Source organism: Camellia sinensis, chromosome 11, assembly GCF_055761805.1.
Source record: "Camellia sinensis isolate YWXY chromosome 11, ASM5576180v1, whole genome shotgun sequence".
Taxonomy (NCBI): Eukaryota; Viridiplantae; Streptophyta; class Magnoliopsida; order Ericales; family Theaceae; genus Camellia; species Camellia sinensis.
In genome coordinates this window covers 88,470,226-88,485,955 of record NC_138971.1, presented here as the reverse complement: position 1 = coordinate 88,485,955, position 15,730 = coordinate 88,470,226, and the positions used below count along the sequence as shown (strand labels likewise).

Genomic DNA, 15,730 nt, shown 5'->3' with positions numbered 1-15,730 from the left:
CTTTAACTTCAAAAATAAAAAATAAAAAACTTCATGAATTCTCTTGTATAAACTAGTTGTGAAAGCAAAAATACCTTTAACTCTGTTGAGCTCCCGACATTGGAAGATAAGTACCCAATTTGTACCTTAAAACGAAGAGAGCGAGGGCCTTATTTAAGTAAACAAATATTTTGCTTTCAATACTGGAATCACCCATCACCCTCATTTTCAAAGATATCTACATGCTCCCATGCCACATTTGTTATCATAGCTAATATAAGAATGAGGTGTTCAAATCTTGGCTCTGTCATAGGCAGAAACAGCATCTAGTTGTTCACAAACCTTAATAGGAACACTTTATTATTAACTACACCAACCTTCAATCCTATTCAATGATAAGTTGTGATCTTATATAAAATTGATCATACCATACGCAGAAACAACATCTAGTAATTCACAAACTTTAACAGGAACACTTTATCATTACTACCAACTTCAACCTCGAATGCCTAAAGGGTTACAACCCTACAGAAATTACCATTATGAAAAAGCTCTAGCAAAGATATGCACATTAATGATAAATACCATGGTCTAATAACTAGTTTCCAGTATTATAAAAAAATAATAAATAAAAACTATTACATTGGAAGATATTAAACTTCAGTTAAACTTAAGTGTCCTCAGCAACAACATATCTTTGAAACATCAAAACAAAAGTAGAAAGGATTGTTAACATTTCTCAACAGGTTTTCGTTTCCTCTAATCAATGATTCTTAACCTGTTCAAAAAAACACATTAAAAAATGTAAGTATATACTAAAGGCAGCTTTATAATGAAATCTTAATTGCCAAAGCAGTGGAGATACCATATGAAAACTAGTCATTATGTGATTGTACATGGTTAAATTCTACTAGTTTACTAAAATAGGAGCACAGAACAAGTGGCTAGTTCAAGTAAAAATATTGTTAACTAGCACTGCAAGAAAAATATCATTAGCCAATAACAGAATTTGGTAAACATGCAGCTTTTGATAACTCAGCTTAGGAGAAGACCATAATTGGATTTGCTTTATGCACAAATAATGAAAAATATATGTATTCTTGATCACTTCAGCAAAAGAAAACCCATCCTTATAATTTATTTGACATGTCATACTCGCGTGTATTGAAAACATTCATGCAATAAGTCACACAAAGTTCTAACACGATTAAAATAAATACCTCTAATACAAAGTTTTGACCACTCCCAAGGATGATTTCCTCCAAGAAACTGAAACAGACAGTTTTGAGTTATAACACATTTTTGTTTGCAGATAAAATATTTACTTCAGTACAAAAAATAAGTCCGACAATCACCATTTACCTTGTCTTTGAAATACTGAAACTATCTATTAACAGAGTTGAATTTAGTAACAAAAATGACATAAAAGAAAGACATGTGTTTGAACAAGGAGAATTTTACCTAAAGGAGGAGGGGATTTGGAACTACATAGCAGTCTTGAAATTGAAACTGCCTCCAAAACCTTGCCTCAATTGTGACTATACGCAACACAGTTCTAAAATTAACACATGTACAATTCACATTCAACCAAAAACTGACAGATTTTATGTTTCCTATTTTTCAGAGGCATATTAGCAAACAGGTGGTATGCATAATTTACCCATAAATTAAATTAAAGAAAAAGAACAATGACAAACCAGGTTCTAGATCAACTATTTTATTATGTAATTCCTTTTCAATCAATAAATCAATGACAAACCTGTTCTAGCCAAACCTGTTCAAGCACAAACGCAAAGATTGACATCGCTGCAAAGATTGACACAGTATGGTTGTGATGGTGGTTCTGTGACTCTGTACACAAACGCAATAGAGATTAGCCTCAATAGACTAACCCTAGAATTGTATACAAAGCATAAAGGCAAAGATCACCACGAACGAGTCAGAAATAGAGTCGGTTTGAGGATGTTAATATGCACATAGGGACTCAAACTTACAGATCTGAACGAAAGCAATCAATCGATCAAATCCAGAGAAGAGTGTTCGATCGCGATCAATAAATTAAAAATCAATCAATCGAGATTTGCCTAAAAATCGATCAATAGACATAAATTAGTATATATATATATATATATCAAACAGATTTGAGATCGTAGATCTAAGTTTGTATATAAACAAAATCAAAAAATCAGAGGACTCACAAAATTAATCTTCAAATCGGGCTGATCGAGAGCTTTGAGCCAAGATGGAGAGAACTAGACTACGAAGCTCGATCTAGTGACCTTTCAACATAAGAAAGAGGAGTGATGAAGAGATAGAAAACCTAGATCTATCAATTGCTGCGTGAAATAGAATAGAAGAATGAAAAACGCGTGGGTCTTAAAAGGGAAAATACGTTCGTACACCAAAACATGCGTGTTTTTTAAAATGAGTTATTTACAAAAATATTTTGAAAACCTTTAAAACGACGCTTTTTGAAAAAACGCCATAACAAAAGCGTGGTTATAAACTAATTTTCTTGTAGTGGAAGTAACCCTTCACATAGCCAAAAATTAGCAACGCGAATAGAGTTAAAATTACTGATGTGATCACAGCCTTTCTCGCGATTGGAATGAACATGTATGGGATTAGGGGGACTATTCCACCTACGATGTATGCAATCGCAATCGTGAGCGCGCTGTGTACTGCTCTCCTTGGATCCGGTTTCTCCAATCCCAGCTCAAACCTACACTTGTCATGGAAACTTTTTGGTTTGGTCACCAGTTTTTTTTTACTTTTTTTTTTCTTTAGTCAATGCAAGCATTAAAACCATTGGAATTGGAAAAACAAGAAACAAATGGAATATGGAAGGAATATTAGTGATACAAATATATAGTAGATGATGCAGAATTTTAGCCCAAAACAAAGAGGAAAGTTGGAAAAGAGAAATAGGAAACAAATGTGACAAATTTCATACATGGTGGGTAAGGCAATGAGTTATTTTTGTTTTAATAAGAAAATATTAAAATCAATTTATTGCTTTAGAATTGTCAACTCTATATGCATTTTATCAGAGCATACAATTGAGGTCTATATCGCTGATTGAAATTTCTACTTCATAGTACCTGAAGGAAATTAGGTATAAAATTGTATAGCAACAATTATTGCTATACACTTGGATTTAGAAAGTGAATGACTAACATAATCAAAATAGGACTCATTGTTGGGAAATACATAGTGGACACGTGAGTCTAACTAAACATATTTGAACTTTTCTCCAACTGGTGATAAATCAAATCTTTTTCCTTAACTTTGTGTTTTGGAAATAATTTTTGATAACTAAAATAGAAAATTAACATTGTAGCCTATGATGGTGGAGACTATACTTAAATTATACTGTGTTTGGATTGGGTAATTTAGGAAGAAAAGAAAATAAATGTATGTTTCTTGATTGATATCACCGGATTAGATTAGTAAAGAAGACAAAAATGAGAAGGAATTGAAAGAAACCATTTATATATTAATTCAGTTCTTAAAAAATATATATTTTTAAAATATCCTTGACTAGCAAAAATGAGAAGGAATTGAAAGAAACCACTAGTATGCCTTAAGTTTGGATTTCAGTTCTTCTACGTGCACAGAATCTGATTACAGAACTTGTGTTCGGTTCTGTAATCTACTAGTCGAGTTATAATATGCTGGTTGTGTGTGTAAATGACAATGAATTTTAACTTATGTAATACTTTCTTAGTTCTTGTTGGGCTAGTAATATTATGTGTGTGGATTGATTTTGTTAGCTGCTGAAACCACCAGTTGCTTAGATAATCTTGAATCTGCGCTAGCTGGTTTTTGTGTACATGTTACTTTTTTTCCCCATATGTACCAAGTTTTTAAAACAATACCACGGTCATGTTTATTTGGCGATTTAAGTTGGATAAAATTATTAGTGAAATATTGATTAGGGAAGAGATTTTTAATTTAAGAATTGTTAATGAGGGGATTAAATAAAAATGTGTTTATTTTGATGATAGTATGAGAGATGGGGGTGATGAGATTGTTAAATTATTTTTATATAAAATAAATTAATAAATTATTTTTATATTAAAAAATTAAAATAAATATTAAAATGCACTTGGTAAAAAAATTAATATTTTTTTATATATAAAATAAATTGAATTCCTTCATTATTTTTTTAATTTCATCTAAAATCTAGCCAAACTGTTTTATTTTACTGAAAGGGACTATCCATCTGTCTTTTCATGTCACTACGTACCAAAGATGCTATGGGTGAAATTTACAGTCATGTAGTTCAATCGGCTACTCGGATCCTTTAAATAACAAGACTGGTTTAGACCATTAAAAAATATATTATTAATAGCGTTAATATATTAGGAATAATAAAAAAGAAAATGAAAAAAAAAAAGAAATAAGGCATAGAAAGTAGGTGGAGTCTACTGCCACATCATTAATGCTCTTTCTAATACTCTCAAGCATTTTTCTTTAAATAAGCATGACCTACATGTCTAAAAAAAGGTATCCAGAAAATTGTTGAGAAAATAGTAAGTATTTTGAATTTGAATTTTCAATTTGGAAAGTTCTAATACAACACTCTTCAAAAGGTGCATCATATGCCCTTTTAATTATAGGCAGTGGCTTTGGTCCAGTCCAAGATCGGACTTGATCGTGCTGTTGGGCTCGTGGGGGCCCACCACGGGTCCCGTTTTGATAATCCGAACCGTTCAATATGTAGAACTCGTCGAGTACTATATGCCTATAAAAAATCACGTTGATCGGATATCGATAGTTATGTGAACAAAACAGTTTTTTATCAACCGTTAATTGTTTTCCCGTCTATTTTTTTTATACAAAACTGATTTGATCACATAGCTATTTATATCCGATCAACGTGATTTTTTACAGGCATGTAGTACTCGACGAGTTCTACACATTGAACAGTTCGGATTATCAAAACGGGCCCAAAAAATGAACCCCATGGACCGAACTGGACTGATCCAGTCTTGATCTCAACTTGAGACAAGTTGGACCCTAATTTTTTTTTTTTTAGTTATTATTAATTTTTTTCCCTGATATTAAGATTTTATAGCATAAAGGACATTCAATATTTTCATAATGTCTAAAGTCCCTCAACAATATTTTTATAATGTCTAAGGTCCCTCAACCTTGATTCTCTTGACCAAATTTCTCTGGATGAGTTTCTCTACTTTTCTTCTCATTTCCCCTAATTTCTCTCATTTTTAGCAATCCAATATTCTTTTCTTCCGAAATCACCCAATCCATGTAAAAGATATACGACCATTTTGGGGGGATAAAAAACAAAACCAGTATAATAATGGATAAGTTGAGCCAATCAAGCCAATAATGGTCGATCAAAACTGATTTAAGAATTAAAATGCGTAAAATAGGTGTTTCATTGATGAATAGAGTTGCAATGAAATATTAGATAAGAGCATTACTTGAAGCATACATTGTTACACAAATAGCTGAGACTATGATAGTGTATTATTCTCAGAATTTCTCTGGCCCAATTCTTCCTAGAATTTCTCAACATTCCTCTAATGCATTTCTCTGGTCTAATTCTTCTCAGAATTTTTCTAGCCCAATCCTTCCTAGAATTTCTCTGATGCATTGACTGACTGGAGGAGTGGTTGATGGAGAAAATTCAATCCAGAGAATTTCTCTCCAGAGAAATTCTGAATTTCTCTCCAGAGAAATTCTGAATTTCTCTGGATTCTCTATCTGTGTTTTAACCAAATTTATCTGGACTTCAGAATTTCTCTCCAGAGAAATTCTTATACCAAGGGTAATCTGATACTAAAATCATGACTGTAGTTAAAGAAATGGTCTTTAACTTACATCCAAGGCTTCTAGATCTCAAATGAAAAAAAAAAAAATTCAGTTCACAATTTGGAATTTTTTCTATTAAACTAATTGTCCCTCACCTAGACGAAATTCACGAAAATTTCGAAGCAAAGTTGGAGCATAACACTGAAAAATGAATCAACTTCACAAAAATGGTCTTTGGCTCATCCCAGCTGCTGAATCTCTAGTGTGTAAATCCTCCACAATAACGTTTGAAATCCCACTGGACATTTCACTGCCTATTCCAACCCCAGAACATATTGGAGTTGTGCCTGAGAGTGAGACTCTTGAAGCAACCTATTCCAACCCCATAATCATAAATCTGATGCAACTCCAATAAAGAGATTATGTTGAAATGTTCTGATTTTGGAAACTCCACAATAATGTTCAACTCCAAAATCATTTTTCTAGACAACATCGGTATTTGGATTTTGGAAACTCCACAATAATGTTCAACTCCAGGTAGGTTGCTTTATTTTTCTGGTTTTCAGGTATAGACCCAGGTAGGTTGCTTCAATCTCTATACCATCGGTATTTGGAGCATTGAGAAGAAGACGAATTGGAAGAACTAGATACTGATACTGATGATCAACAACAACATCAACAACAATTTGAAGAAGAAGAAGAAGAAGCAGCAGACGGGGGTTCGTGGGTCTGGACGTGTTTGAGCAAGAGTACTGGTACAATTGAAACCCTAGGGTTTCCCTTTATGATTGCACTTGGGGCTGCTCAGGGACACAGATTTTCTAATCCGAATGTTGTCGATCGTAATTCTTATAAGAGTATGGGGGTGAGGGACCTTAGACTACAAAAGAACATATTGTGGACCTAATCCACTACTAAAAGTTGGATAGGGACCTTAGACCGATTTTCCCTATTTTATTTAAAATTCATAAATTCTTTAATTATATTTCATATTAGGTTTAGTTATAATATTTTTTTTATTTGTTAATTATGATTTAAAAAATATAAAATTATATCATTTTTTATTTTATTTTTATAAAGTATATATGACACCAACTTTTTGAGAAACATGGACTACATTGTTTTCGTTGAATTTTATTTCGAAAATGAGATGGATGTGTAACATGTTTGTCTTGTGTAATTATCTCTGGCTTCGATCATTGCCATTCTTTCTCTCCAAATTGATATCTGAGAGGGTAATTTATATGAAAATTGGGCCGAGCTGGGTAATGGGCCGTTATGGGCCGCAGTGCGAAGGGTTGAGCAAAGAGGTATAAAGTTACTCCGGCTTAAGGGAGGTGTAAAGTTACTTCGGTTCGCAAGAGGCCTGAAGTTACTCCGGTCCCAAAGAGCTTATTGTAGTTCAGTCATCACTCCCAAAAGTTATCCCGGTTTGGACCGGAGTATTGGTAATTCCGGTCTAGACATACCGTGGTTAGCACTAAGAAGAGCCAAGGTAAGAGCAGTGAATGGAAGTGCCAAGCTAATGTTGTCTCGGCCTAGTCTACGGCTTAGCATAGCCATGCTTACCTCGGTCTTGTTGAAATCTGATCATAGTGAAACCATCTCACTTGGTTTATGCAGTGAGGGGGTGTTGAAGGATGAACATTATCTTTCAGGAGTATGAATCCTAGGAGGACTCTACATTGAGAAGTAAAAGTCCTACCAGGATTGTGCCACGCGGAACCTATAAAAGCTTACAACATCACCTATGAAGAGGTAACACGACTTTGATACACAGCTTTTTGTCTTTGTCTATTTTGCTGACTTAGGCATCGGAGAGGTATCCGGCACACACCCGCCGGCTAGCTCACATTTGTGTTTTCAGGGAGTGAAGCGACGACGTTTGGAGGAGCACAGACTTGATCAACAGGATTATACGATAAGGTTTATTTCTTTCCCGTACAATTGGCACCGTCTGTGGGAACTTCACGAAGAGCAAAACCTCTTGATCAAGTTTTCCTCGCTAGTTGGATGGCGCACAACGAAGATTTACCACAGTCTGCCATTGATGGACAAACACCACTGGGGGGTGCAAGACGCGAAGGCCTACCTTCTATCCCTCCCATGGTGGACTTGGAGCCACAGCGACAAAATCTCAGGAGAGATACAAGGGGGAGGAGGCGGACTAACAGCCCCCGTCACTCTTGTTCACGAAGTCCTGACAGACAAAGGCGGAGGATTGACCCTCAAACTCTCGAGGACCGCGTGAAGGAGCAAGATGAATTAATAAGGAAGATGACGGCGGACATGGAGGCCATGAAGCGCCAGATGAAGGGAAAAAGAGTGGCGACAGGAGAGAGGCGCAAAAGCAAGACGCCCCCTCGCCGCTCAGAAGACCGTGGAAGGCATTCCACACCATCACAAGCTGAGAGTAGAAGCCTCAGGACAGGCGATACTCAATCCAGAACCTCCAGAACTCGTTACACCAGGTCTGAGAGAACGAGATCATTGAGGTCTTACACTGAGGGAAGTACCTATCAACCCTCGCACTTGCACCAAACATCATCTAGGCAGACGGAGTTGCCAAGATCATCCGATTTGCGAATCATGCTAGAAGAAATGGCACGATTAAAGGAGGCTACTAGGGCGCGCGACCCTCGTAGGGTATTTGCCCTTCAGCGGTTGGCTCCTCGGACGCATGAAAGCGTCGAGGTTGGAATGCCATTACCACGCCCTGCCTACGAACCAACTGACAAAGCATTAGCAAGGCTGCAGACCTCGCCGTTCGTTCCGACAATAGAAAACGCGCCCCTACCTTCAGGCTTCCTTCAGCCCAAATTCACCACGTACGAGGGGAAGACGGACCCCTATATACACCTAAGGCACTTCCGCCAGGTTATGGCGGTATATCGGCGAAACGAGGCTTTGATGTGCGTCCTCTTCCCATCAAGCCTTGGTGACCTAGGCTTGACTTGGTTCGAAAAACTTCCAGAAGGCAGCATAGCCTCCTGGGCACAATTGGCAGAGGCCTTTGTCACAAGGTTCAGAACAAACACCAAAACCCCAGTGGAGATTGACCAGTTACTCTCCATCGACATGGGCGAAAAGGAGACACTAAGATCCTACAATAGTCGTTACTGGGAGACATTCAACCAGATTGGGGACTGCCCCACCAATCTCGCCATTGCACAGTACAAAAGAGGTCTTCCAGTCAGAAATAAACTAAGGGACTCAATCACCATGACACCGCCCCTCACCATGGAGGCCTTGATGGAAAAGAGTGCATCAGCACATCAGGGTGGAAGAGGATGGCGCCCGTGCTAAAACAAAATCTGGCACGACCGTAGTACCAGATAAAAAGACCACAGCAAAGATCAACGCGGTAGAATGTCCGAACAAAAACGGACGAGGCAGGCGAGACAACGCAGAGGACCAGGACAAAAGATGGTTGAGAGTTTGTACTACCATAACCACGGTATTCGAGAAATCGATCTATCGGATTCTGAGCGAAATACGTGATGAACCTTTCGTCAGATGGCCAGCTAAGCTAGGAGAAGCACAGAAAGACTACGATGAAAGATCGCGATGCACCTTCCACAAAGAAAAAGGGCATCGCACTGAAAATTGCATGCCATTGGGACAGCATCTGGAGGAGTTGGTGGCTGCCGGTCACCTGGATAAATACATTGAAGGAGGGACGCAACCAGCCCCCTAGGACCACAATAACCCCAATGGAATGCCAATTGACGCCTCACCTCAAGGTGTTATCAATGTGATACATGGAGTATTCGAACCTGAGCGTATATGTGAGCTCAGAGGATCGATCAAGAAGGCTGAGCACTTAAGGGAGGTACTAAGCGCCCAACCTACCATCAAAAAAGGGAGAACAAAGGCCAAGAACGTCATGTCTTTTTCAGACAAAGACTTGGAAAGAATATATTGCCTTCACAACGATGCACTGGTCGTCACCCTCCGCATCAAGGATTACGACGTCAAACGAATTCTAATAGACCAAGGTAGCTCGTGTGAGATAATGTACTACGGCACCTTCAAACAACTGAAATTGGAGGACAAAGACCTGGCACCAGATGTATCCCCCCTGATCGGATTTAACTCAATGCCAGAGTGGCCAGTTGGCAAGATTATCCTTCCAGTCAGGGCAGGAAGCGTGACGAAACAAGTGGAATTTTAGGTATTAAAGGTCCCTTCCACTTACAACATAATCTTGGGAAGAACATGGCTCCATGCCATGAAATCAGTAGCATCATCCTACCATCAAGTAATGCGGTTCCCCAGCGAAGCCGGAATAATTGATGAGGTCTTTAGAGATCAAATTATGTCCAAACAATGCTTCGTCACAGTTAATGGCAGCCGCGTTGCCAATGGATATGTTCATTCAGTGGAAGAACCTGAGAGCAATGAACTATTCGCAGATGTCGGCAAAGCAGCTGATCAAAAAGCGGTGGAAGACTTGGTAGAGGTAAGAATAGATGAAAAGAACCCTGATAAGTTCTTTTTGCTCGGTTCTTCATTGTCCAGCACTGAGAGGTTAGAGATCTTGGAATTCTTGACCTCTAACATCGAAGTGTTCGCCTGGACACCCTACGACATGCCAGGCATTGATCCAAACTTCATCTGTCACCAACTCAATGTCCACCCATTCGCCAGACCAATCATTCAGCGCACTCGCCGATCGGCACTCCACCACACCGAGATAGTGGCGGAAGAAGTGGGAAATCTGCTAGAGGCAGGAGCTATCAGAGAGGTGCACTACCCCAGATGGATTTCCAACACAGTCGTAGTGCCAAAAAAGAATGGCAAATGGCGTGTCTACGTCAACTATAAGACAGTCAACAAAGCATGCCCAAAGGACAGCTTCCCCCTGCCACGGATAGATCAATTGGTAGACCTAACGACGGGGCACAACCAACTTAGCTTTCTTGATGTGTACAGAGGTTACCATCAGATCGCCATGTACGAACCAGACCAGGAGGTCACATCCTTTACAACTCCAAGAGGGCTGTATTGCTACAAGGTCATGCCCTTTGGCCTAAAGAACGCAGGGGCAACATTCCAAAAAATGGTCACCAAGATGTTTGAGCCGTTGTTAGGCAGAACAATGGAGGCTTACATCGACGACATGGTGGTCAAAAACAAGGATGAGAATGACCATCTAAGGGACCTAGGAGCGATGTTCCAGATTCTGAGGAGGCACAAGTTGCACCTTAATGCATCCAAGTACGCGTTCGGTGTAGGATCTGGCAAATTCCTAGGCTTCTTGGTGACCAACCGGGGTATAGAAGTAGACCCCTCCCAAATCAAAGTTATTCAAGATCTGGAGAGGCCTAACTCAGTAAAAGAAGTACAGCATCTTACCGGCATGGCAGCTGCACTCAACAGATTCATTAGCCGGTCGTCAGACAGACTACGACCATTTTTTCAAGCATTAAAGCCAAGTTCGAGTGGGACAAAGAATGCGACCGCGCACTGGAAAACTTGAAAGAATACATGTCTTCTCCACCATTGCTTGTCACCCCAAAACTTGGAGAAGAACTCTTCCTGTACCTGGCAGTCTCCCAGCACGCAATTAGCGCAGTGTTGGTCCATGCAAAAGGAATCCAACATCTGCCCATCTATTATGTCAGCAAGACATTACTGGGTGCTGAAACAAGGTATTTGCCACTGGAAAAACTGGCCTTAGCCTTAATGATGGCATCAAGGAAGCTGTCGCACTACTTTCACCCCAACACCATAGTTGTCCTCACAGCTTTCCCATTAAAAGCTCTGTTTGAAATAGTGAACTTTTCTGGGAGAATCTTGAAGTGGGCAGTAGAGTTGGGACAATTCGACATCAAGTTCCAGCCCAGAACCGCGATAAAGGCCCAAGCTTTGGCAGACTTTGTCGCGGAATTTACTCCAGGAAGTCATCATATCTGCCCAGTCGACCTGACTGACACAACCGAAGTAAGGATAGAAGTTGACGCCGGAATAGCGCAACCCCTGGTGCAGGATACTCAGTCAGACCCTATGGCAGACCAAAGTAAAGACAGCAAGGAAAAAGCGAACCAAGCTACGCCAGGCCAAGACTCGCCAACAAATAAAGACTTGGTACAATCAGATAGCGAGGGGCAGACAGCAAGCATGGATCTTGAAGAAAACACCAGCAACATTCTTGACCTCACGACATCATCTGACCCCTCTACTTGCTGGAAGTTGTTTGTTGGAGAGATGTGGAAGCTCTTTGTGGATGAAGCATCCAACCGGCATGGTGCAGGACTTGGCATAGTCCTCATCTCACCAGACAGCCTGGTTGTGGAGCAAGCAATCAACCTTGGCTTCCCAGCATCAAACAACGAAGCAGAGTATGAAGCATTTCTTGCAGGACTCAAATCAGCATTCTACATGAAGGCAATCGAACTAATGATCTACAGCGATTCACAGCTGGTGGTAAACCAAATTTCTGGCGACTATGAAGCAAAGGATGACAGGATGGCCAAATACCAAGAATTGGTCAGAACAGAGATCAAGAAATTTGAAGTAGTAAGGATAGAACAGATTGGCAGGAAGGAAAGCTGCAGAGCAGACGAACTAGCAGGCTTTGCGTCAATGGCAGATACATCCATCCCTCATCCAATACTAATTGACTACCTACCAAGACCAAGCATTAAAGACCCCGAAGCAGAAGAGGTATGTTGCGCCGACCTAGGCCCCTCATGGATGGATCCCATCATACTATTCTTAAAAGACAACATCTTACCGGAAGACAAGAAAGAAGCCAACAAAATTCGAGCAAAGTCGCAGCGATTTTGGCTCTCTCCATCTATGGCATTGTACAAAAAGTCATTCTCTGGACCTTATTTAAAGTGTGTCCACCCAAGCAAAGTAGAAGCCTTCTTGTTCGAGATACACGAAGGCGTATGCGGAAGCCACAAAGGAGGAAGATCGTTAGCTTACAGAGCCATTTCGCAAGGATACTGGTGGCCGTACATGCAAGCAGACTCGGAGAAGTATGTGAAGAAGTGCGAGAAATGTCAGAAGTTCGCACACCAAATACATCAGCCGGCCAGAGAACTCCTACCATTGACCAGCCCATGGCCCTTTGCAATGTGGGGCTTGGACATAGTAGGACCACTTCCAACAGCACCCGGAAACAAGAAATTCTTTCTCGCAGCAACAGACTACTTCACAAAGTGGGTGGAAGTGGAAGCATTGGCATCAATTAAGGAAAGAGATGTGAAGAAGTTCATCTGGTAGAATATCATTACTCGATTCGGCATACCTAAAGCCCTAATATCTGACAACAGCACTCAGTTTGATGGCAGAATCTTTAGAGGCTTTTGTAAAGAATACAAGATAGAGTTCTACAATTCTACACCGGCATATCCTCAAGCAAATGGCCAAGCAGAAGCATCAAATAAGGTTGTCTTGGATGGACTGAAGAAAAAGGTTAGAAAAGGCAAAAGGCAAGTGGGCGGAGGAACTTCCCTATGTTTTATGGGCTTACCGCACCACACCTCGACGATCAACAGGAGAAACACCATTCTCCTTAGCCTACGGCATGGAAGCAGTAATCCCACTGGAAGTTGGCCTTCCCACAATTAGAAGCGAAAATTTTGATCCAGACTTGAATGGAGAAGCCATAGCACTGGAGCTTGACCTCGCCGAAGAAAGAAGAGAAAGAGCACTAGTTCACATTGCCTCATACCAACAAGAGTTATCCAGGAAATACAACAAAACAGTGCATCCAAGGCAATTCAAGATCGGAGATTGGTTGCTACGCAAAGTGATGGGAAACACCTTAGTACCAGGAGATGGCAAGTTAGGGCCTAATTGGGAAGGACCTTACAAAGTGATCGGATTAGCTGGCAAATGGGCATACCACCTGGAAGATGAGGACGGCAAAGCCATTCCTAGGCCTTGGAATACTGTCAATCTCAAACTATTTTATTTTTAGCTTTTTCTTCAAAATACTTGTAATTTTCTTTTTTCACAAATAAAACAAGTAGCTTTCTTTTCAGCATAAAGGTTTTATTCTGTAAAAAGAGATTGCATTAAGTAGAGTTAGGAAAAACCAACACCCTTCCTAAGCCCAGGATAAGGATCCAGGCTGCAGGACGTTTGGTAAGAATAACCAAACACTTTACTCTAGGTTTGCTGGAAAAACCAATCTAGAGGTTGGCTGGAAAAACCAACAACACCCCTCCTAAGCCCAGGATAAGGATCCAGGCAGCAGGACGTTTGGTCGGAATAACCAAACATTTTATTCTAAATTGGCAGGAATAACCAATTTAGAGGTTGGCTGGACTAAACCAACTCTTCGTACTCTTTAGCTGAAGTAAGAACATCGGCTAAAGAGTGGTTGGCTGGACTAAACCAACTCTTCGTACTCTTTAGCCGAAGTAAGGACATCGGCTAAAGAGTGGTTGGCTGGATTAAACCAACTCTTCGTACTCTTTAGCTGAAGTAAGGACATCGGCTAAAGAGGGGTTGGCTGGACTAAACCAACTCTTCGTACTCTTTAGCCGAAGTAAAGACATCGGCTAAAGAGTGGTTGGCTGGATTAAACCAACTCTTGATACTCTTTAGCCGAAAAAAGGACATTGGCTAAAAGAATGGTTGGCTGGACTAAACCAACTCTCAGTACTCTTTAGCCGAAGTAAGGACATCGGCTAAAGAGTGGTTGGCTGGACTAAACCAACTCTTCGTACTCTTTAGCCGAAGTAAGGACATCGGCTAAAGAGTGGTTGGCTAGACTAAACCAACTCTTCGTACTCTTTAGCCGAAGTAAGGACATCAGCTAAAGGGTGGTTGGCTGGATTAAACCAACTCTTGATACTCTTTAGCCGAAGTAAGGACATCGGCTAAAGAGTGGTTGGCTGGACTAAACCAACTCTTAGTACTCTTTAGCCGAAGTAAGGACATCGGCTAAAGAGTGGTTGGCTGGACTAAACCAACTCTTCGTACTCTTTAGCTGAAGTAAGGACATCGGCTAAAGAGTGGTTGGCTGGACTAAACTAACTCTTCGTATTCTTTAGCCGAAGTAAGGACATCGGTTAAAGAGTGGTTGGTTGGATTAAACCAACTCTTAGTACTCTTTAGCCGAAGTAAGGACATCGGCAAAAAATTGGTTGGCTGGAAAAAACCAACTTAGAAGTTGACTGGGTTAAACCAACTCTTTGTACTCTTCAGCCGAAGTAAGTATATCGGCTAAAGAGTGGTTAGCTAGTAAGCTCAGTCAGATTACTCAGCTAAGACCGGAATAAAGTATCTCGGCCAAAAAATATTGTGTTTTAAGTTACAGTTAGAAAGCAAGCACAAACAGGAAAGCAAACCGAGATAATAGTTGGAGCAAAAGAATTCATTAAAAAACTCATTACAAGTGCAAACATACAGATCAAACCGGAATAAGTGTTTAATACAAAAGATGATCTTCATTGTTCAAATTCAAAGCAAATACAAAGGAGGGGCCTCAGCCCGGTTACAAGAGCAAAAGGGAAGAAGAAAATGCTGAAAACAAGCAACAAGAAAAGAAAGTACAGAATCAGTTGAACAGATCATCAAGATCGGTATCAATGTCAACACGAAGACCGGTTTCAGACGGAAGATCGGTCTCGGTTGGGAGCTCGGTGTCTATTGGAAGCACGGTTTTAGTCGTCAGGTCTTCAACCGTTGGCTCCAACCGAGCTGATTGATCGTTGGCTTGACCATTGACGACCGGGGTATTATTGGTCTCAGTGTCTTCATCATCATCTGAACCCTCAAGAAACTGCTGTTGAACGGATGCAGCGTACTCCGCCAGTGAGCTCGGTATGAAGTACTGAGGAGGATTGTAGACCTCGGTCTCAGGTTCACAACCGAGCTGCACCACGGCTGCCCTCCAACCACATTTAAAGAAAAGATCTTTAGCGGCCTCACATTGTCGCATGTAGAAGGCCTCCCCCTCCTTGAAGCCTTCAGCATTTGCATCATTCACCTTCTTGGATAGCTC

At 40.3% G+C, this 15,730-nt stretch overlaps 1 long non-coding RNA gene across 2 annotated transcripts; it reads right to left on the bottom strand.

Moving 5' to 3' along the window:
- Window positions 1–519: 519 nt before the first annotated feature.
- On the bottom strand, window positions 520–1,955 carry LOC114283650 (uncharacterized). 2 transcript variants are annotated; one of them, XR_014345290.1, is made up of 4 exons: window positions 1,739–1,955; window positions 1,441–1,534; window positions 1,200–1,248; window positions 520–757 (listed from the first exon to the last, which is right to left on the bottom strand). It is a non-coding gene; the product is annotated as an uncharacterized LOC114283650 (long non-coding RNA). The 2 variants fall into 2 exon arrangements; XR_014345289.1 differs by having other exon boundaries at window positions 1,441–1,517; window positions 1,739–1,952.
- Between the last annotated feature and the right edge of the window lie 13,775 nt (window positions 1,956–15,730).